The sequence below is a fragment of the Pelobates fuscus genome, chromosome 10, assembly GCF_036172605.1.
Source record: "Pelobates fuscus isolate aPelFus1 chromosome 10, aPelFus1.pri, whole genome shotgun sequence".
NCBI lineage: Eukaryota > Metazoa > Chordata > Amphibia > Anura > Pelobatidae > Pelobates > Pelobates fuscus.
The window spans coordinates 65388138-65411168 of record NC_086326.1 but is presented as its reverse complement, the minus strand read 5'-3'; the positions used below and the strand labels follow the sequence as shown (position 1 = coordinate 65411168).

General features: G+C 45.3%; 1 long non-coding RNA gene across 1 annotated transcript; it reads right to left on the bottom strand.

Moving 5' to 3' along the window:
• Positions 1–1896: 1896 nt before the first annotated feature.
• On the bottom strand, positions 1897–17687 carry LOC134575558 (uncharacterized). Its single transcript, XR_010085692.1, has 3 exons — positions 17648–17687; positions 3910–3995; positions 1897–2158 (listed from the first exon to the last, which is right to left on the bottom strand). It is a non-coding gene; the product is annotated as an uncharacterized LOC134575558 (long non-coding RNA).
• Positions 17688–23031: the final 5344 nt, after the last annotated feature.

Below are 23031 nucleotides of genomic sequence, written 5' to 3'. Positions count from 1 at the left end.
TAGATTATCTGCTATTTGAGTTTAAAATGTAAAATTTGCTTGTCAATTACAAACTAGTTCCTCTTTACTGAATAACCCTGTGTGGTTTATTGAATTGAACAAACAGCAAAGTGTGGTGCCTTTTGCGTAATTTTACCCCACTCCTGTAATATAAATCCTCACTGCCTTATCTTCCTATATATCTACCTTGTCTTGCTAAACCTTCTTGTGTTAGACCATTTATTGTACAGCAAAGTACACTTTATACATTCATAATAATGTATAAAATTCTTGCCATAATAGCTATGCTGAAACATTCTACATCTCAGCTATAATCACAGCACGGCTGGTTTAGCCTAAAATTGGCAATTCGATTTCCAAGTAACCACACGAATAAACCCTTGTGAGTGTCTCAAAATCAGGGAGCTAGTGAAGAACTGCAAGGGAAATGCAAATTTCTGGAAAAAAAAACAGCTGAATTGCAATTCTCCACAAATTCCACTAAACAAAAAAAGAAAGTTGAAACAAAAGTTTAGTGAATAACCTTGAGGTTTACCTAAATTCTGCCCTGTCGATTAGTCAGAACCTATTATCAGTGGCTAAATTGCTGGTATGCCACTGCAACACACAGAAGCAAAGGCATGTTTGGGTACCCTTCAAAATTAACTATATTCCACATTAATATAATATAAATGTCTCTAACAAAACTTTAATAACAACAGTCCAATTAAATGTGATATCTTTGACTTTTTAATGCTTTTAGTCAACATTAATTGCAAGCTCGTTCGAGCAGGGCCTTCTCTACCTCTTGTCTCTTGGAATATTTTGTGTGTCAATTACTTCTCGTGAATTATCCTCATTCTATAATTCATTCTACTTGCAACGTGATACACAATATGTTGGTGCTATAATAATAATAATCCCTATTCCCTATCTATAACATTTTCCCCACCAAGGCCAGTTGACACAAGATTATTCATGACATCCAAGGAAATGACCAGGAAATTGCAAATTTAAAACCAAAATAAATTAACTGTAAACATAAGCAAGTTGGGTTTAGATTATTTTACTTGCAATTTGCAAATCCCTGGACAATTCCCTGTTTAGTGGCTAACCCTTTGAGTACCATAATACTGAGAGATGTGAATTAACCGTCACAGCTTAATAACTCTCTAAAGTATACGGTCGGCCAATCGTGATGAGAACTCTAGTACAAAACAGCTGGCCTTCCAAAGGTTAGCCATTTCTGATCTAAGGGTTAAATCCACACTGGTCCTTGGACTTTTACAGTCTTGTATTCATTAGTGTGGTTAGATAAACACAAGAAAGGACTGCTGCAAGGGTCGTGACATAGTAAATGCTTCATTACCAGACAAGTATAAATAATGTGAAAATAGTGTCACATCTCGGGATTCAGGAAGGACTGAGGAATGTAAATATTTCTCAGTATCAGTCTTCACCTCTACCAACAGCTGAAAGATTAATATGACTGCTTCTATTAGCGTATCTATATAACTTGAGGTTTAGTCACATAATGGGATTTTTCAAAGGTCAACCAGACATTAATAGAATGTTCAGATATATCCTTGATAACATTGAACTTTTTTTATGGTCAGGATTGTTGGTAGAGCCCCTTCGGTATTTAATGGACAGTCCACAGAATTGCGGACAGTAAGATAAAGATTTTATTTGAAATTAAAAAAAAAAAAACTGCCATGTTTGTTGTTGTTTTTGTTTCTTGTTTTTTTTAATTTAATTTTAGTTTTTTAAAGGGACACTATAGTCACCAAAACAACTATAAGTAAGTAAAATACATATACAATACAGGGGTTCTAAGATTCTTTAATCTGTAATGTTGCTTGGAAAAAAAATTAAAATAAAAAAAGAGTTTAGCAAATGAAGACCTGACTCTCAAGAAAGAATATTTCCAATTTTTTATATTCCGGTTTCAGGTAACTTAACAAACATTGACAGAAGAGGGAAAAAATGTATTGCACATCTCATTACACATTTTAATGCACATTTTCAGTTACTTTACTTGATTTGACGGAAGGTTGGAGTCAGGATGTGGTGTAGTAAGAGGATCTTAGAAATCTTTTTTAGAAAGTGATTCAGCCCATGTATTCACTGCTCCTTTTTGTGAGTCTCAGAAGCCTGCCATTGTATCTTGGTAGTCCTCCTGTAATAGAGTCCCAAATGGAGTATACATAAAAAATTTTTTCCTAATGGGCTACCTTGCTGTAAATTTTTTTTAGTTTTCTAATCAATTCACCAGAATTCCCTGTTGTTCGACTAAGCAACATCATTGTATAATAGAAAAATACTTCTCATTCTTCACACTTACAGGGTTATTTATTAATTGAAGTGAGCATTGGCAGGAATTCAAAGTGATCTTCAAAGTTGAGGCCAAAGTAACCAAACTGGAAATATTCTCCAAGTCAGATATGCTTAAAGTTCCGCCACTCTGACCTTATATTTGAATCACTTTGACTAAACTATGAATTCCTAGAAGTTGTCACTAATAACCCAGAGATGTGACACTGTAAATAGGCATAAGGGCTTATATCACTGATATCAGCAAAAATGATGAAGTCAGGTTATATGCAGCCTTTGATAACAAACACACGGACACCCGTGAACAAGTGATAAAACACAAGAGAAAAACTTAACTGATGGGTACACGGCTTCCCAAGGTTATCTCCCAGCTGATAACCATATAACAAGACTGTATAATTGATAGGAAAATTTTGGGATTCTGCTCGTGTGCCTATAATAGAGGACAAAACATAGTGCAAATATTGCTAAAACACTGTAATAAAGCTTCTAGTGATCAGAATGCACTCACATATTCGGGAAAAATAAAGCGTATTATGGGTGCCTCCCCTTGGTGGAAATGGGGGGTATGTTCCTTTAAAATTCCCTCCTCAAGTGATGGCCAATAGGGTATCCAGGTCAGCAAGAAGATCCAAAAACCGCAACCAAAAGGAATACTTTAAAGGCAATTTATTCACTTGGAAAAGGTATAAATAAAATATCATAAAAACAATAATTAGAAGAGATGTTGGTCCTACGCGTTTCGTCCTTATACAAAAAGGACTTCCTCAGGGACATCTTTCAGTAAATAGCATTCAACAGGATGCTGTTTGTTTTTATGTACCTGTTGAATGCTATTTACTGAAAGAGGTCCCTGAGGAAGTCCTTTTTGTATAAGGACGAAACGCGTAGAACCAGCATCTCTTCTAATTATTGTTTTTATGATATTTTATTTATACCTTTTCCAAGTGAATAAATTGCCTTAAAGTATTCCTTTTGGTTGCGTTTTTTTGGATCTTCTTGCTGACCTGGATACCCTATTGGCCATCACTTGAGGAGGGAATTTTAAAGGAACATACCCCCCATTTCCACCAAGGGGAGGCACCCATAATACGCTTTATTTTTCCGGAATATGTGAGTGCATTCTGATCACTAGAAGCTTTATTACAGTGTTTTAGCAATATTTGCACTATGTTTTGTCCTCTATTATAGGCACACGGGCAGAATCCCCAAATTCTCCTATCAATTATACAGTATATGCAGCCTTTCTCTTGTGAACACCATGTAGAGTCCTGGTGTTAAAGGAAAACTCTGTCACGGTCATTGCATCATAAACACTTCAGTAGAATGAAGTAGTTCTGGTGCCAGAGGCATAACTATAAATCACTGGGCCCTGGTTCACAAATTGCCCTGGGGCCCAATATGTGTCTCCTCCCCCCCCCCCAGCCCCCCCTGTGACTCATCCCCGCCCCAGCAGCTCCCATGTGTCCACTCTGCCATGATACAAGCAGTAACCGACAGGAGGGCAGTGCTATGCTGTGCTCTCCCCTCCTGCCGGTCGCCCAGCCACTGTGCACCCCAGGCCAGTGGCCTGGAGCTGAAGTTATTCCATCTCACCGTGAAATTTCCCGATAGCCCTATACATCAGCAGGGCTCAACAGGGCAGTCGGACCACTGGAGTGACGGCCCGGTCGCAGCTGCTCCTTTAAAAGGAAAATATACTTTAATAATAGCAGTATAGCCCAGTTTATTTGGCAGGCACAATTGCCCTTTCACAAGTAATGGCATATCAGGCATTATTCTATATTTAAAGGCACATAGCATAGAATTACATTAGTGTCATTTCAAGACCTGATATATTTAGAAATTCCTACAAAGACTGATAAGAACAAAAAGATAAATGAAACAGAAATGTTATTGCAAGCGGGCCAGGAATAAGTATGGGCCCCACTTTGCATTTTAAATATTTTATCTGTGCAGCCCAAAGAGGGTCCTATTGAGGTCAGCAGCCCATGCTGTCATTTCTATGTTGCTTTAATGATAGATATTCCTTTGGAGCCCGCAGATAATGAAAATATCACTAGAAAGCCCAACATGACATGAGTCAATTATTCTACATTACATAATAGGGCAAATGGAAAGATATATCTGTGGGATAATGGGTCTCTTGGAAGCTATAATTTACTAACCCAGTTTATTCATGTGACAGACTCTCCCCCTCCATTCACTGAGAAATATAACACTATTTCTTCCATAGATTATCACATAGTCGCTAGACAGAGACAATCCTAAAATTATAAGAGAGGGGGAGACTTGATAAATTTGTTGCTTTCTGTCCTCACACATGTGTAGCAAATGATACATTTTTGGTGACAAAGTAACTGAAACCAGAACAGTGCAGGCCTTTAGCAGTTTATCTCCTTCCTTTAAGACTATTTAAAGTTTACAAGGTGTGTTTTATTTATATATTTATTCATATTTCAAATTTTGTTTTAAAAATAAAAAAGCCAGTTACTATTTACTTCTTTTCTGTGCTGCTATAGGACAAATTGTACTGAATCGAAAGCCAAATTTAAAAAATGAAGGCAACAACTGATTTGGAAAAAAAATCGCTACCATAGCTATATTGACACCTTGGGGATTTTAGCCCAAATTTTTAAAAAAAAATCTACTTTCTATTCATTACAAGTCAGTGTTTAATTAATAGACACCTTTTGATTAAGGGATAGCTAACTATATTTAATAGAAAAAAAATTAAACAATAGAACATAATTTGCAGAACTGTTATATTGGGGTTATTTTCTGCCCAACCTGATAACTAAAAGTTAACTGTGGGTTGCGCTATTTTTATTTATTTATTTTTTATTCATATCATATGAACTTTTTATCCCGTCACAGCTAGAACATATTACATAATATCCTTTAACCGATAGTGCAGTATGCACGAACACTATGATGTCGGATACAGAGCTGGATTACCCATAAGTCAACCATAGTGCCCGCCTAGGCACTGGGCTCCTGTCTGAAACTATAGCTCTGGCTCCGAGAGGGCCCCACCTCGCTGAGCCTATTGGAAAATCAAGAGATCTCCCCGCACAGCCCTTTAGAAATAATTTCTTGGTGGTCCATGGTCTAATTATGGTTCCTCATGGTTGGGAGACACTGTGATGAAGTCAGAGTGCATGCACCTGGATTCCAAGTCTCTTCTCTGACTTCCTAACAGAGTGCCAGACCGGAAGGCCTGCAGCTGTACAGGGAGCCCACCAGACCACTAGGAAAAGTACTGGACCACCAGGCAGAGGCGGCTCTCTAATTAGACAATTTAGACAGCCGTCTAAGGCCTTGCGCTGGCTGGGGCCTCGCGGCCGCCTAAATCACCTTAGGGCAGAGTGACTTGTCAGGCCCTCGGTCCATGACCAAAGGCCCGCCATCGGGAGGGAGTTAGTCGGCTTGCCCTGTGTGCCGCTGGGTGAGAGGCCCCTCCAGTCTGCCGTGAGAGCCAGCCTTCAGTCTGCAGCTCTGCCAGGTGTGAGCTGCAGGCTGAAGTGTCTCACAATCCCCAGCCAATCAGAGCGTTGCCGCGGGTTTCCACAGCAACGCTCTGACTTCTGGAGATCACGAGACTCCTATCACGTGGTCTGCAGCTCACACCCGGCGGAGCTGCAGACTGGATAGGAAGGCCACTGGATCACTAGGGAGATTGACAGTCCACAGGACCACCAGGGAGCCAGGACACTGGACCACCTTGGAAATAAACATATTTCTAATACCTATCCTCTTTACCCCCTATCACCGCTTCCTTCCCTCACTTTTCCCCCTCTCACATCCTCACTCTGCACCCTGTCACCCCCTCACTCTGCCCCTGTCACCCCCCCATTCAGCCCCTGTCACTCCCTCCTTCCCTCACTCTGCCCCTGTTACCCCTCACTCTGCTACCTGTCACCCCTCACTCAGACCCCTGTCACCCTCACTCAGCCCCCTGTCACTCCCTCACTCTGCCCCATGACCCCCTCACTCAGTCCCCTGTTACCCTCTCACTCTGCCCCCTGTCACCCCTCACTCAGCTTCGTGTTACTCCCTCACTCTTCCCCTGTCACTCCCCACTCAGCCCTATCACCCCCTCACTTACTGTAACGGATCGCCTGGCACCCCGACTGGGTACCTCTGTTAAAGGATGCTCCTAGCGTTTCCTGAGGACTCCAAGCACTCTGGCAGACACCACAATCACCGAATGCTGTAGACAGTTGAATAGGAACCATATGAATAGGTTTGCACTCCTAGCAGTCAAACTGGAACAGCATGCAATAAATCCTCCCCCAATAATGAGACGACACTTCACTTTGAGGGTTAAACAGGAACTAAGGACTGGCACATCCAGCCTGGCTTTTATTACAAAAAGGTACAAACAGAACACACCCAGGGGGAGGTTGAAAATAACCAATTACATACAAGGTTCAACCCACACATCCGCTCCCCTCAGATAAACAGTTAACATAATTAGAGCATACACATTTTTACCCAAGTTCTGGATGTACCCCAAAAACAGGGGGTACACCTTTAAATCTAACACGGTTTGATAGCTCTTATTCGGGGGGACAACATATCCAAAAATCAGTTCATTCGGATAAACGGTTCGGGAGTTATAGGGTTCCAAAGATTTGACCGACCGCACAGACCAACTAACCGAAAACAGTTCCATAAGTTTTGGCCTTGTGGTCGGTCCTCGTTCGTATGATGAAAAGGGATGAAATTCGTGCCATCCAGTCGAATCTCGGTGGTCGCTAGACTCCCCATAGCAAATTAAGTATAACTACCGAACGGCCGGTTGTTCGGTAGTTCCAGCACGAAGTTATGGGTGTATGGAGGTCTCAGCGGTGTTCACCTATTTGCGTATCCGTTTTTAGTTCCATGCGTTCACAGGCAAACACCGCTGTTCGTGCGCAAGATGGCCGCGAACACGTGTAAGTCCCGAAATGGCGGCCACCCAGACACTGAGACAAAGGGAATGATTAAAACGACACGAACGTTTTTTACTACCGAATCCCAGCAAAGTATTAATACATATTCCCGGTGTCCATAGTCTCTGTACAGCCCATTTAAAGAGCCAGAGGCAGCAATATAAAAATCCATTAAGCCCAGATATAATTTTTACAGTGCAATATGTCCAGGGGCCATAGTCGCAGGGCAGGAGGCTAGCAACCAGGCTTCTCCAGTCCACAGTGGCGTGGTTGGTTCCGCCACACTTACTTTACCCCCTGTTACCCCTCACTCAGCCCCCTTTCACCCCTCACTCTGCCCCCTGTCACTCCCTCCTTCCCTCACTCTGTCCCCGTCACCCCCTCACTCAGCCCCCTGTCACCCCTCACTCAGCCCCCTGTTACCTCCTCCTTCCCTCACTCAGCCCCCTGTCACTTCTCACTCAGCCCCCTGTTGCCCCTCCTTCCCTCACTCAGCCCCCTGTCACCCCCTCACTCAACCCCCAGTCACCCCCTCCTTCCGTCACTCAGCTCCCTGTCACCCTCTCACTCAGCTACCTGTCACTCTCTCACTCAGCTACCTGACACCCCCTCCTTCCCTCACTCAGCCACCTGTCCACCCCTCACTCCCACCTCTCACCCTCTCCACACTCTGCCACCTTTTCACACTCTGCCACCCTTTCACACTCTGTCAGCCCATTTCACACTCTGCCATTCCCCTCCATGCACATACACTGTCACCCCCTCCACACACAGTCACCACTCCCCACACTGTCACCACACTCCCACACACACTGTTGCCCCCTTAACCCTGCCACACTCACTTTAACCCATCCTGATATTGTCACACTCAACCCCTTCAACCAAACCACACTCAACTCCCTTCGTTCTGCCACACTTGCCATTACCCCCTAATCCTGTTACACTCACCTTTTCTCTCACTGTCACGCTCACCATTCCTTTTTCTGTCACACTCCCGCCTCCATCCATGCTACAGTCACTTCCAACCTTGCCACACTCACCCCCTCACTCTGCCACACTCACCCTGTCAATTAATTCACCTTAAACATTTCATATTCACCTCCCCTTGCCCTATCACACTCACTTCTCCAACAATGCCACATTTACCACAACCCTGTGATACACACCTCCCCAACCATGCCACATTCACCCTGTCACAATAACAATTAAACCTGTCAAGCTTACCTCCCCTCAACCTGTAACACTCCATCCTTCAACCATCTCACATTTGCCCTCCCTCATTCTGTCACACTTACCACCTCACCCTGTCACACTCACCCTGCCACAGTTACCCCTTTACGCTCCCTGTCACAGTCACCCCTGAAGACAATCATCATACACACAAGTCATGAACCATAGCTTGGCCATAAACAAAGTGCAAAAAGGCCACAGGTAGACCCGCATACACACAAAACACCGTACATACACACAAAACACTCACTGTCAGACACTCTCAGGCACAAATACACACAGCCAGATAAATACACATTTTGACTATATGTCTTTATTAGTCAATATTTGTGTCTCTGTGCATCAGTTTTTTTTGTGTGTGTGTGTGTGTGTATGTGTATGAATGTGCTTGTATCAGTGTCTATATGTGTTTGTGTATTAGTGTTTATATGTGTGCATGTATTAGTGTGTATGTCTATGTCTGTAATGTAAAGGTGGTATGGTATGGGTAATGCAAAGGTAAAGTTGGAAGCAACATATATATATTATATGCATACATATGTGGGAAAAATGTCTATGACATTGTTTTCTTATCAGTAACTTTATTATTTGGTAATTTTTTTAAAAGCCTAACCAAAATGTTCATTTTTGTTACCAATAACCCCTATACACTGGCACTTATGTATACACGACTGCCAGGCTATACAACCATACCGAGCAATCGTGTATAAATGATTAGCATGATTGTAAATTAAATTTACAACGCAGTGGCATAGGGAGCTGCGACAATGCAACCCTCTAAAGATGAATACAGAGACTCAGGGCCGGACTGGGAAGAAAATTCGGCCCGGCATTTTTTAATTACAGCGGCCCACTAAAAAGGGGGCGGGGCCAGATAGGGTATGTCTTGTCATCACCAATGTGAGCATGTTGGTTCAGTGCTTTTCCAGGGCAGAGTGTGAAGAGCTCTAGCATGAGAAAAGGACCCTGTATTTGTTCTGCACAGCGCAAGCAAATTTAATAACATGCTTGTACTGTGTTTGCTTGAAATTTGTCTCTGGTGTCTCCATAGATGGGATACCAAGAGACAAATATACCAGGAGAGAGTTTTGTGCATTGTGTGTGCGAGAGTGATGTGTGTGTGTGTGTGTGTGTAAGGGGTGTAGTGTATGTACAAGAGGGGTGCAGTGTGTGTGTGAGTGGTGTAGTGTGTGTGTGCTGTGTGTAAGTGATGTGTGCTGTGTTTGCGTGAGGGTGCTATGTGGGTAAGGATGCGGTGTGTGAGGGGTGCAGTGTGTGTGTGTGCTGTGTGTGAGTGATGGGTGCTGTGTTTGCGTGAGGGTGCTATGTGCATGTGAGGAAGCTGTGTGTGAGGTAGCAGTGTGTATGTGAGGGTGCAGTGTGTGTGTGAGTGAGGGTGCTGTGAGTGTCAGGGGTGCCGTGTGTGTGTGAGGGTGCTGTGAGTGTCAGGGGTGCCGTGTGTGTGTGTGTGTGTGTGTGTGCGAGTAAGGGTGCTGTGTATGTTAGGGTGATGTGTGTGTATTAGGGGTGTAGTGTGTGCACAAGAGAAGTGCAGTGTGTTTGTGCTGTGTTTGAGTGCTGGTTGCTGTGTTTGAGTGAGGGTGCTATGTGCGTGTGAGGGTGCAGTATGTGTGTGTGAGAGTGAGGGTGCTGTGAGTGTCAGGGGTGCAGTGTGTATGCTGTGTGTGAGTGAGGGTGCTGTGAGTGCCAGGGGTGCAGTGTGTGTGAGTGAGGGTTCTGTGAGTGTCAGGGGTGCTGTGTGTGTGATTGTGTGAGTGAAGGTGCTGTGAGTGTCAGGGGTGCAGTGTGTGTGTGCTGTGTTTGACTGCTGGTGCTGTGTTTGAGTGAGGGTGCAGTATGTGTGTGAGGGTGCAGTATGTGTGTGTGAGAGTGAGGGTGCTGTGAGTTTCACGGATGCAGTGTGTTTGTTTGTGTGAGTGAGGGTGCTGTGAGTGTCAGAGATGCAGTGTGTGTATGTGTGTGTGAGTGAGTGAGGGCGCTGTGAGTGTGTGTGTGTGTGTGTGTTGGTGCTGTGAGTGTGTGTGAGGGTGCTTGAGTGTGTGTGTATGTGTGTGAGTAAGGGTGTTGTGTGTGTTAGGGTGATGTGTGTGTGTTAGGGGTGTAGTGTGTGCACAAGAGAAGTGCAGTGAGTGTGGGTAAGGGTGCTGTGTGTGAGGGTGCAGTGTGTGTGTGCTGTGTTTGAGTGCTGGGTGCTGTGTTTGAGTGAGGGTGCTATGTGCGTGTGAGGGTGCAGAAAGTGTGTGTGAGTGAGGGTGCTGTGAGTGCCAGGGGTGCAGTGTGTGTGAGTGAGGGTTCTGTGAGTGTCAGGGGTGCTGTGTGTGTGATTGTGTGAGTGAGGGTGCTGTGAGTGTCAGGGGTGCTGTGTGTGTGTGATTGTGTGAGTGAGGGTGCTGTGAGTGTCAGGGGTGCAGTGCGTGTGTGTGTGTGAGTGAGTGAGTGAGTGAGGGTGCTGTGAGTGTCAGGGGTGCAGTGTGTGTGTGTGAGAGTGAGGGTGCTGTGAGTTTCAGGGGTGCAGTGTGTGTGAATGTGTGTGAGTGAGTGAGGGCGCTGTGAGTGTGTTTGTGTTGGTGCCGTGAGTGTGTGTGAGGGTGCTTGAGTTTGTGTGTGTGTGAGGGTGCTGTGAGTTTCAGGGGTGCAGGGTGTGTGTGTGAGTGAGGGTGCTGTGAGTGATTATATCCCCCCTCCGTTCTTACCTTTAGCCTGGGAGGGGGGATTGTGCTGCTGACATCCATCCCTGGTGGTGTTAGTGGTGGTACCATGGCAATGCTCCGAATCTCGCGAGAGGAACCTGGCGGAGCTGCAAGTTAGAGCTCCTCCATGTTCCTCTCCTGTCTCCCTCTCTCCCCCGCCGGTGGCTGCAATATACTACATGTGGGCCGGTGAGGGAGATCTTTGATCTCCCCGGCCGGCCATGGCCACCACGGCCCACCAGGCATTTGCCCAGTGTGCCTGTTTGCCAGTCCGGGCCTGCAGAATCTCTGTATCCAAAACTGAAAGCCTGCCATTTAAAATATCTACAGGTTCTTATAAACATGCTAATGGGCCTAATGTTTGCGTTTTAGCTAAGGCCTCGCAAAGTCTAGAGCCGCCCCTGCCACCAGGGAATGTATTATTGCCACCCTTACTGCACAGGAGGTGAGCAGGAGGCGGGCAAAAGTGATAAAAAAAAAAAAGGCATTACTATGTGTGTCCAACACAGCCTCCCAATATAACTTAACTCCTCTACACAAACTCAGCCCCCATACCTTGTCAACCCTGCACTCAGCATGACACAGTCACTCACATTGTCACACTTACAACACTGCCACATTAGCCTTGTAACACTCACCTCTAAACCGTTGCACACTCACCATCCCTCACCCTGCCACACTCTTCCACATAGCCTGTCAAACCTACCCCCAAACCCTGTCACAGTCTCCCCAATCTCAAATCCCATTACACTCACCCCCAAACACAGCCACAATCATGCCCCGCTCCCTATCACATTTACCCCCTTCATTCTGCCACAGCCACACCCTACTAACCATATCACAGTCAACCCTGAAGATAGTCATCATCATGCACAGTCACCTCCCACACATGAATCACAGCATCACCATAAGCACACCGAGTCCACAAGCAACCCCCTTTGCAAACAAAACAATGCAAACAACTATCCCACATGCAAATGCTCTCAGACACAGAGACACACATGCACACACAAGAACACTCAGACACATACACATGCACACAATGCAAGAGCCACAGACACACTCAGCCCCCACATACAGCTTTCAGCCTGTGTTTGCGTGAGGGTGCTATGTGGGTAAGGATGCGGTGTGTGAGGGGTGCAGTGTGTGTGTGTGCTGTGTGTGAGTGATGGGTGCTGTGTTTGCGTGAGGGTGCTATGTGCATGTGAGGAAGCTGTGTGTGAGGTAGCAGTGTGTATGTGAGGGTGCAGTGTGTGTGTGAGTGAGGGTGCTGTGAGTGTCAGGGGTGCCGTGTGTGTGTGAGGGTGCTGTGAGTGTCAGGGGTGCCGTGTGTGTGTGTGTGTGTGTGCGAGTAAGGGTGCTGTGTATGTTAGGGTGATGTGTGTGTATTAGGGGTGTAGTGTGTGCACAAGAGAAGTGCAGTGTGTTTGTGCTGTGTTTGAGTGCTGGTTGCTGTGTTTGAGTGAGGGTGCTATGTGCGTGTGAGGGTGCAGTATGTGTGTGTGAGAGTGAGGGTGCTGTGAGTGTCAGGGGTGCAGTGTGTATGCATGTGTGTGAGTGAGGGTGCTGTGAGTGCCAGGGGTGCAGTGTGTGTGAGTGAGGGTTCTGTGAGTGTCAGGGGTGCTGTGTGTGTGATTGTGTGAGTGAAGGTGCTGTGAGTGTCAGGGGTGCAGTGTGTGTGTGCTGTGTTTGACTGCTGGTGCTGTGTTTGAGTGAGGGTGCAGTATGTGTGTGAGGGTGCAGTATGTGTGTGTGAGAGTGAGGGTGCTGTGAGTTTCACGGGTGCAGTGTGTTTGTTTGTGTGAGTGAGGGTGCTGTGAGTGTCAGAGATGCAGTGTGTGTATGTGTGTGTGAGTGAGTGAGGGCGCTGTGAGTGTGTGTGTGTGTGTGTGTTGGTGCTGTGAGTGTGTGTGAGGGTGCTTGAGTGTGTGTGTATGTGTGTGAGTAAGGGTGTTGTGTGTGTTAGGGTGATGTGTGTGTGTTAGGGGTGTAGTGTGTGCACAAGAGAAGTGCAGTGAGTGTGGGTAAGGGTGCTGTGTGTGAGGGTGCAGTGTGTGTGTGCTGTGTTTGAGTGCTGGGTGCTGTGTTTGAGTGAGGGTGCTATGTGCGTGTGAGGGTGCAGAAAGTGTGTGTGAGTGAGGGTGCTGTGAGTGCCAGGGGTGCAGTGTGTGTGAGTGAGGGTTCTGTGAGTGTCAGGGGTGCTGTGTGTGTGATTGTGTGAGTGAGGGTGCTGTGAGTGTCAGGGGTGCTGTGTGTGTGTGATTGTGTGAGTGAGGGTGCTGTGAGTGTCAGGGGTGCAGTGTGTGTGTGTGTGTGTGTGAGTGAGTGAGTGAGGGTGCTGTGAGTGTCAGGGGTGCAGTGTGTGTGTGTGAGAGTGAGGGTGCTGTGAGTTTCAGGGGTGCAGTGTGTGTGAATGTGTGTGAGTGAGTGAGGGCGCTGTGAGTGTGTTTGTGTTGGTGCCGTGAGTGTGTGTGAGGGTGCTTGAGTTTGTGTGTGTGTGAGGGTGCTGTGAGTTTCAGGGGTGCAGGGTGTGTGTGTGAGTGAGGGTGCTGTGAGTGATTATATCCCCCCTCCGTTCTTACCTTTAGCCTGGGAGGGGGGATTGTGCTGCTGACATCCATCCCTGGTGGTGTTAGTGGTGGTACCATGGCAATGCTCCGAATCTCGCGAGAGGAACCTGGCGGAGCTGCAAGTTAGAGCTCCTCCATGTTCCTCTCCTGTCTCCCTCTCTCCCCCGCCGGTGGCTGCAATATACTACATGTGGGCCGGTGAGGGAGATCTTTGATCTCCCCGGCCGGCCATGGCCACCACGGCCCACCAGGCATTTGCCCAGTGTGCCTGTTTGCCAGTCCGGGCCTGCAGAATCTCTGTATCCAAAACTGAAAGCCTGCCATTTAAAATATCTACAGGTTCTTATAAACATGCTAATGGGCCTAATGTTTGCGTTTTAGCTAAGGCCTCGCAAAGTCTAGAGCCGCCCCTGCCACCAGGGAATGTATTATTGCCACCCTTACTGCACAGGAGGTGAGCAGGAGGCGGGCAAAAGTGATAAAAAAAAAAAAGGCATTACTATGTGTGTCCAACACAGCCTCCCAATATAACTTAACTCCTCTACACAAACTCAGCCCCCATACCTTGTCAACCCTGCACTCAGCATGACACAGTCACTCACATTGTCACACTTACAACACTGCCACATTAGCCTTGTAACACTCACCTCTAAACCGTTGCACACTCACCATCCCTCACCCTGCCACACTCTTCCACATAGCCTGTCAAACCTACCCCCAAACCCTGTCACAGTCTCCCCAATCTCAAATCCCATTACACTCACCCCCAAACACAGCCACAATCATGCCCCGCTCCCTATCACATTTACCCCCTTCATTCTGCCACAGCCACACCCTACTAACCATATCACAGTCAACCCTGAAGATAGTCATCATCATGCACAGTCACCTCCCACACATGAATCACAGCATCACCATAAGCACACCGAGTCCACAAGCAACCCCCTTTGCAAACAAAACAATGCAAACAACTATCCCACATGCAAATGCTCTCAGACACAGAGACACACATGCACACACAAGAACACTCAGACACATACACATGCACACAATGCAAGAGCCACAGACACACTCAGCCCCCACATACAGCTTTCAGCCTCATCTATACATAACACAGAGCCACTACACACACTCTCATACATCACTCACAGAAACAGAGCCCATGGCTCTAGGAGGAGGACCCACTCTGGAAACCTGCCCTGGGCAACTTTAATTTTGCTCTGGTCGCACGCATGAGCATGGCAGCAGTAATGCCTGACTGAACTTAAGCGAGTTACATTGGACAGGAATAGAGGCATATTTGGACATGTGCTGTAGGACCGTTGTTAAGTAATAGGCACCAAAAAGCAAGAGAAAAAACAATTTCTGTCATTAATAATGTAGTGCTGCTGGGGGGCGGAGCCTGGCTGTGGAGCTGATCAGATGCATGAAGCACGAGCTCCTGTCTGAATCCCTAATCTTAACTAAATGAACCCGGCTCTCAAGCTACACAATCCCCCTAAATTGCACCACCCATGTAGGGGATGCAAGGCAGATCGCAACAAGCCCACTCACAAAACGTTGAGCCGCTGGGAGCGCGGGCTGCATCACCGGGGCCTACTGCAGTGACAACAAGCCTATTTTGCGGCCTAGTTGGAGGCAAGGGCGCAGGTGAGGCGGCCGATCACCCAGCTCGGAGCACCCGGGAAGCAGACTCTAATGCTGCGGAGGACCTCCCACACACCTCCTCTCCCCCCCCCTCCTCCCCCATGCTGGTGAGGGATATCCTGGCACCAGCAACTACCCCCAGGCAAATCAAGGCACCAAATGACCCAGCCATTCTGTGGCCTGCGCCCAGCTCCACCGCTGAAATTAAGATGGCGGCGGATGCCCCTGTGATGGCAACACAAGGCCCGCAAGCGACACTCGAGGAACGGCTAGACAAGCTGCTCAACAATTTCTGGCGGATGCTGCAAGACAGAGGAGCACAGACTGACAGGGAGCAGAGGAGTGAGAACAAACCTCCTGACCCTCCTGCCCCCCCCCCCCCAGCAGACCAGAGGCAAGCCCAGGGTCCCCGTCGCTGTACAGCAGAGGAGGCAGACGGCCCACTCACCAGGCACCCGCTCATGTCCTAAATGGCCCAGAGCTGGTTCCAAGCATCCTGGGCAGAGGACCCAGGAGGAAAAGACCCTGGGACACGGCCCAAGAACACAGCAGATGAAACCTCCTCTCCAAGCGGCACAGACCATCTCCAGAGCACCCGCTCGCGGCTGCTTGACTGACCGGAGCGGTGAAAACCACACATGGGTCCCTGAAAGGGTCCGGTGGGACGAGCAACCGAGGATTTTAACCTCTGCAGGGCTGGCAGTCGAGGGCACATGGCATTTGTACCTCTGCAGTCTCCCATCGCAGGGCATCGGCTGAGCAGCCTACAGGAATGCTCGCAACACGCAAAGGACACTTGCGGTAACCACACCATATGATGCCCTACAGACATTCAGGGGCAAATTAGAGGAAAGTTGCTTTACTTTACCTTGTAATAGATATGCACACTTTGACTGCAATTACCATTCTCACAATGTCCTTTGCATTGACCCTGCTGACATACCTGCCAATATACTCAATCACCTATTGTGCGTTTATTGCTTATGTGTACCACTAACGTTATCTCTTTTCATGTAACCAACCAACACATAGTTAAACTATGCATAACGGGCTGCACTTGGCAGGGAGGCACACAGTAGAGGCGCAAGTAGCGCAGCCAAGTCCAGTCTAGCTAGTTCCTCGACAATTAACTCATACTCAGCAGTCGCAGTAATGTCAAGCCTGTTGCACCTGTTCCACTCATGTTTTACCACTACCTTCCCTCATCCCAAATATAAAATCGTGCAAACAGCACTATGTAACCCACTGTTACATCTGTTATACCACGCGACATAGATATAATCTACTGTACATAGTATAAAGCTACCGTTACTAGCCTACCAACCTGCCACCCTTACCACTATGCCTAGGGGTCATGTATGTCACACTATATACAAGCCACACGTTTATAACCTAAAGCGCGACTAGATTTGTTAATGGTTTAATTACCCTAGCATGTTATATTATACAAGCAATGTTTATTAGCCTGCTATTTTCACGATTATACAAAAAATGTGCTGATCAAACTGCCACACTGTGAAATGTCTTGAAAATGCTTGTAGATGCTGTTGTGGCTCTACACGCCTGTTGTCATCGCATGCACAAGAAAAATAAAGAATTAAAAAAATAATAATAATAATGTAGTGCTGCTAACTGTAATTCATGTTTCAATGCACTGCAACTTTCAGGTCTGTGACAATACACGGACATCTCCTCTTCTTCATCATTATGAGAGTAGGCTTTAGGCAGCGCTGCTGCAGCACTATGGGTCCAGTATGGAAATCAGAAGATGGTGGAAGTTCTGCAGTTTGCATTCTGAATGGAATCCACCAGCATATTAGATCATTTCCTGGCAGTATAGCTCTGATTAATGCAGACTGTTCTCAGAGATAGACCTAATCACAGTCTGTACCCTGAGGAGCCACAGTCTGTGCTTTACGTCTACGAATCGCCAGGGATTACAACCAGGGGGAAATGGCAGAGGAGAAATTAACCTTTATATGGTCTTTATGGGTTTAGACTGGGATTAACTCTGAATATCTTGAGTGTTCTCTCAGAAGGAATAGTGCTCATGGTACAGGAACAAAAAGAGGTTTCACATGGTCATGGCATTCACCCATACTGCCATTTAGAATGGCTCCCCATGACCTATTAATGTGTATTGTGATCAATCGCCATTTAGAAGGGCACCGTACACACATCTCCAGACCCATGGTGCATTTAACCCAGCGCTGGACAGGAAAATGTGTTTCATACTTACCTTTGCTATAGTCATCGTCTTAGTAAGTGCTTCTCCAGGGCTCTAAAACAGGGCTGCATTCTTCTTGCTTCATGCAAAACAGACCTACTTACTATAATTCATATTACAAATTTTCCAAATACTAAAAGATATTTTTCAAAGCTATTTGAACCCTATTATTGCCTGGGGTGTGTTCAACACATTGTTTTGCAATATATTTGGCCCGTTGCTGGGAATCCAAAGGTACTCTTCCTGTATAAAAGAAACCAATGTGTAAGCGCTGTGGGATGTAATACAGACAATATGGCAGCGCTTAAACCAACAATGCACACAGAAGTGTGTATATAGAAACAATAATTACCAAAAAAAGCGCACTAAATTAATCTGAAGATATAAAAAACAAATAATAGTGCAGACAATCTGGATAAACGTGAATGAAAAAAATAAAATATTAGGGAAAAAACTCACATGTCCCAGAGCCCTATCACCCCTGGCTCTGGGTTTGCAAAGCTCCTTTGGAGAGGGGATATCCCCACACTGAAGATTGTTCCAAAGTATGTATCCACTGGCAGTTCAGTAATGCTGTATGAAAAAAGAAGGGCAGGACCTCCAATTGAATAATATCACAGGCAGTTTATTTAATAACAAAAGTTAAAAACCCTTACTTGGGATATGGTGGGTATAGACTCACAGAGTCACCCACATAAAAGCATGTAAAGCAGTAAAAGATGCGAATCACTTCCTGGTTTCGTTCTGATCACGTGATCCGCTTCCGGGTCCGCCCCTCTGATGACGTACGTGTGACGCGTTTCGCCCGCCTCCACAGGCTTCCATGACGTCCACTGTGAGGTCCGCAAGAGGTCATTGTATCCTTTAGAACATGCAGCGACAAAGAATTGCTCTATAATACAGTAAAGGGACACAAATAAAAATAAAACACTTTTATTTCTGAACAACATTCTTTATAATTTTTTTCATGAGCTATACAGCTCCTCACTACAATGGTGTGCTTCTTTCAAAACAGTGACTAAACAGTTATGAGACTCTTCTATGCCATACAGATGGGGAACACCTCGATCCTAGTTGGTTGACAGACGATGGAAGAGGCACAAATTCCAAATGGTACCAGAAGCTAACAGTTTTCTTCAAAGTTGGGCATCTCTACTCCCACCATGTTGAACACTGAGACACGCTCTACACACACTTGGGATATTGGAAATGTTAATACTTAATAAGGGGATGGATTGGCCCATGAGGTTGTCTAGTGTAACTGGACAGGGAGGGGGTAACCCTCAAAGTATAAAGTACAAAGTGAAGAGACGTTTACGTTAGGAACGTCTCTTCACTATATTAAAGTATTACATTTTAACCTCTACCGCTATAGTACACTACACCCTATTGTTAGTGACTCTAAGAACGTTTAGTTTCTAATACGAATTAGGAACATCTTTTTGATACAAATATTCCTATATTAGGTTTCACCTTAAGGACAGATTTCTCTCCCTTTATTCTTAATACTTATTTTGCCCCTTTACTAGGACATAAGGTTTGCAAACATGTCTATATTGTTTTCTTGGCTACGGTTTATTGTTTTTAATTCTGTTGAGTAGGTTGTTATTCCTACATAACTTCACTCCAGAGTTGCGGAGAATTAATATATGGCTGGTTCCTCTTTGGCCATGCACAATTGGGCATACATACTCACAGACTCCCATATTTACTGGCTGACTAATGTTTAGATTTTTTTTTAATGTTTTATATATCCCATATACTTTTTTTTTTTTTAACCTATATAACAAAAATGGGTATATCACCTTGTAAATTACTGTTTTAACGTTAGCTACCTGACCATATGAGTATTTTGTTACTCATCTGCATAAATAAAAAAATGTTAAAAAATAAAACTTTGTATTTTTGCATGTTCAATGTTGCATAGCTTGTGCAAAATAAAAAACGCTTTGCATCATTCTGTATCTTTACTCTGCCTCCAACGTCCCAACATTTGAATTCTAAAATATTTAATTGTTGTTGGTTAACGTGCATGTACAGCTCCCTTTTTCTCCTTCTCTAACTTGTTGGAGAAGTCATACAAATTACTGTTCTGAGGCTGTGCAAAGAGACTGCTCTGAACATATACAGTGCACAGATAAACAGGCAGTAAGAAAACATCTATACAGAGCAGCTTATCTGCTATGTATGTTAGTACTGTCACCGATCTAATCTCCAAAGAGTGTGACAACAGATAGTGCCCTATAAGCATTTCAACTGAACACTCCAAGCACTATAATCACTACAGCCTGCAGGTTATGGTGACAGAAGTGCCCTGGAGCCGTACCAGCATAATTGATCAAACAGTTTTAGCACGATTTGACACTTACCTGGGTCCCGCTGATTCCCACTGATTCCAGTCTTGTCAGAGCTGGAGAAGATGGATGGCAATTTTATGGCAAGACCAGAGGCTTCATATTTGCTTTACCTTTCTTTACTGAATCCTGCCAGCAGTAAATAAAACATATAAACAAAAGTAAACAAAAATTCAACGTGTAGGGCTGTGAAAGTCCCCCCAACTCCTCTTTCTGTGCTGCTAGCCCACCACGTGAGTCTATTCCGTTTATATTCTATTTAGTGTCTTTATTTATTTCATTTATCACTTTTCCTACTACTGTTTTTTACTCATAGTTTTATTTAGATTATATCCAATAAACCTATCATGTAATTTACGACCGACCGTTACCACCAACTAGTCGGCCTACATTTGACCATATTTTAGGTTTTGTCATTGGCCTCTACCTGTTGAATCCCTGTCCCTGTCAGAGCCGCGCCTCTCTGCGTCTCTCTCTCTTACTTTAATGCTTCTTCATAAGCCTCCTCTCCCCTTAGTACTATAAGCCGCTACAGTGGGGGTTTGCACTAAGACTACTTGGACTCGCGCCTTAAGTGTCTCTACTCTCTCATTAAGTCCTGGTGGGCAGCTTGTTGCGAGCGATTCACAACGCTGACGAATTCCCACTAGTTTTTTGTGACACACCCTGTTCACTGGCTGGTGCAAATTTTGGACACACTTTAATCCAGTATTTTCCCCAGTGTCCTGGACTCTAAGAGCTCAGCCTTCTTATCGCTTAGTTAAATAAGTTCCTCATTTTGTGGAATTTTCTTTCAATACTCTTGCTACTTTATTTTCTACAGAATACTTACAACTTCATTTTTATCTCTTCTCTTTATTTATATTTAATTATATTCGTTCAATCTACACACTGCTTCATTACCTACCTAGCCTCCAGACCCCATGCTGACCCCTTCTATTTTACTGTGATAAAACCCCGACAAGAGGGTGAGCCCCAAGCCTACTTACACTACAGTTGACCTCTATTGTGTTTCATTTAGTGTGACCCCCACTTATAAGTTACTGTGGGTGATCCCCACTTATAAATAGTCAAATACTTTCTTTTCAGTTTCCCTGCTATCAACTCTGTCTGCATTTTTATTTACACTATATACTAAATGGTAAACCCCTTTATATATTTTTATCCCACATTTTGTGGTAAATTACCCAAAAATATTTGTGGTGACCCCACTGCTATCCCTATTACCATATTTTATTTATCAAGTATTTACTTGTCAAATTCATATTATGTCTGACCCCAAGACACATCTGTATCTGCATAACTCAAAGCATGGTTTACTCCGTCATCTATTCCCAGAGCATAAGTGGCATTCCAGGAGCAACCAACTCCTTCTCCTCCCTCCACTGTCCTGCATTTCTCAGACTCAGATGAGACTCATTATCAGATCATGAGGGTGTCTCCCACCAATGTCCCTGGAAAGGAAGCAGCACTTCTTCCAGTCAAGGAAAGATGCCAGCTAAAACGTCTAAATACATTTAGGCCTCATCCTACCCCAACAGGGATTACAAGATTTATATCCTTTTTTTTTCCAATTTGAAATTTTTTTATTTTCATAAAGACAAGAAAAATGGGGTACGGAAGAGAAAGGGAAGCTTAATTTGAACATAATGGGGTTGTACAATCTTTGATATACATTTCATGACAAATGATTTAAGCAGGGGGGGTACAGAAGGGAAGGGGGGGGTTAACACATCTTTTACACACCTATCACCTCTACACTTAGTATTCTACGTTGTTATTGTGGTGTTGCTGTGGGTGGTGTGTATGGAAGGAGCTCCCCGTGGTCGGGGCGTCCGCTCACTTCTACGAGTGGAGGTAGCATCATGAACCCTGTGGGGTCGATATGGTTTAAGGTCCCCTGTCTCCGGGGGGGAGTGTCATCGTTGGTCAGGGTGATAACGCTATGTTATGTTATGACTTCAGGGAAGTCCAGGGGTGGGGAGGTTTTAGTGTACTGGTGGGGAGGGTGGGAGGGAGGTGGAGGGGGTTTTAGCGTTGGTACCGGGCTGCGGCTGTAGGTGGGTCCTAAAGTCATGACTCCTATGTTTTGGGTTAAGCTGGTAAGGTGTGTTGGGAGATTGGTTCTGGATTGTAGGGTGTTTTCCCTTTTGCGGCTTTAAGTGAGCTCACCTGTGGGTCTAGGAAGGTCTGTGTTGGTGTGCGTGAATTGTTGTCTATAGTTTCGCCACATCATGGCGGTGTGGGGGCTTAATTTCCCTATTTTCGCTTGGTTCCACATGATGAGTTCGTACTCCAGTACTGATGTCACTTCTGTTTCAATTTCTTGGACGGAGGGCAAGTCCGTCGTCTTCCATTTCCTAGCTATTAATATGGATGCTGTGCCGAGAATGAGGTACATCATTTTCTTGATCAGTTTCGGAGCAGAGTCTGGTAACAATCGGAGTAGTATAGTTTTAGGGTCAAGTGCTAGTCGGAAATTTGTGACTTTTCCAATAAGTAGGACTGTATCTTTCCATAGGTCTTGAACTCTGTCGCATGTCCACCACATATGTAGCATAGTTCCTTTGGTGGTGTGGCAGCGCCAGCATAAGTCCGACAAGGCGGGAAATATGGTGTGTAGTCGGGTCGGTACCATGTACCACCTGTATAGAATTTTCCTAGATGCTTCGAGGTGTGCTGTACTCGTTGTCAGCCCTTCATGAGAGGCGAAAATCTTTTCCCAGTCCTTCGGGGATATTGTGACTTGAAGGTCTGTCTGCCAATCTTGCATGAACTTCCATGTGGCGTTGTTGTCCGGGTTAGCAAGGTAGTTATAGCAGGTAGAGACTGACTTCTTCGGGGGGGCCAGTGAAAGGCATTGTGCTTCAAATTTCGTAATGGATGTTTGCAGTGAGTGTTTAAAATCTGTGATCTTGTTGTCGATTATTAGCGCTTTGAGTTGTAAGTATGCGAACGTGTAGTTCGGGGGTAAGGCAGATTTTTTTTGCAGGTCTGGGAACGTTTTAAGACCATTCTTGGTGTATAGCTGGTATATATGTG